The following is an 890-nucleotide window of genomic DNA, read 5'->3' on the forward strand; positions in this document are numbered from 1 at the left end:
GATTAAAACAAGCTTGAAAGCAGGAGTGGCATCCACTTCCATAATAGCTTGCCTCCGGAAACCCTATGAACCTGGAGAGAGGATGAAAGGCACCCAAGCGCTGAGGACTCTCCTTCATAGGATCGCTGTGAGTTGCCTGCAACTCAGTGGCACTTAACAACAACAACAAAAAATGTCTGCTAGACTTCTTTGTCTCTTGTTGCTGTCCAAGTTAGCACTGACTCATAGCTGACCCTCCAGCGTGTTTTCGAAAGCTGTAAATCACATGGGAGGAAATTGCTCATCTTTCTTCTGTGTAGCCTCTGGTCGATTTGAGCCTCCAGAGATATGCTGGCCAGTCTTCTATTTTATAAATGTATTCTTTTTCATTTTGTAAATAGTAAGTAATAGGGGTGAGACTGTGTAAGCATACTGATCTTTGTCAGACTTTCAGTGTACTTAGATCTGTATGGAGTCATAGATGATAATTCCTTACTATTACTTACGAAGTATACAAATATCTCAGATTTAACCAAAGGGAGCTCTTTCAAGTTGGTTATGTGTCTTAAAAATGTTTCCACACCTCACCTCCTACTCTGTGACTCCTTAGGTTCCCATAAGTGTTATACTAGTTAGCCTTCTATTTTTACAATAATGCTCTTATGCAGTATATGTCCTTAGAAGATTTAGTTCATTCACACAGCATAATGCAGCATAATGTACTCCACTCTCTCCCAAGTTATGTATTTTTTGAAATCTTTGCTCCTGAGTTCTGCATAGTATTCTATTGTGTGAATATACCATGATTTCTCAATATATTCAGTTGTGGTTGGACATTTGAACTGTTTGTATGTTCTTGGGATGGATGGGCAGGGCAAAACCACAGGTTGCACAGAGATTTTTTGGTTTTG

The sequence above is a fragment of the Elephantulus edwardii genome, unplaced genomic scaffold, assembly GCF_000299155.1.
Source record: "Elephantulus edwardii isolate Elephantulus edwardi_28Jun2011 unplaced genomic scaffold, EleEdw1.0 scaffold00038, whole genome shotgun sequence".
Lineage (NCBI taxonomy): Eukaryota > Metazoa > Chordata > Mammalia > Macroscelidea > Macroscelididae > Elephantulus > Elephantulus edwardii.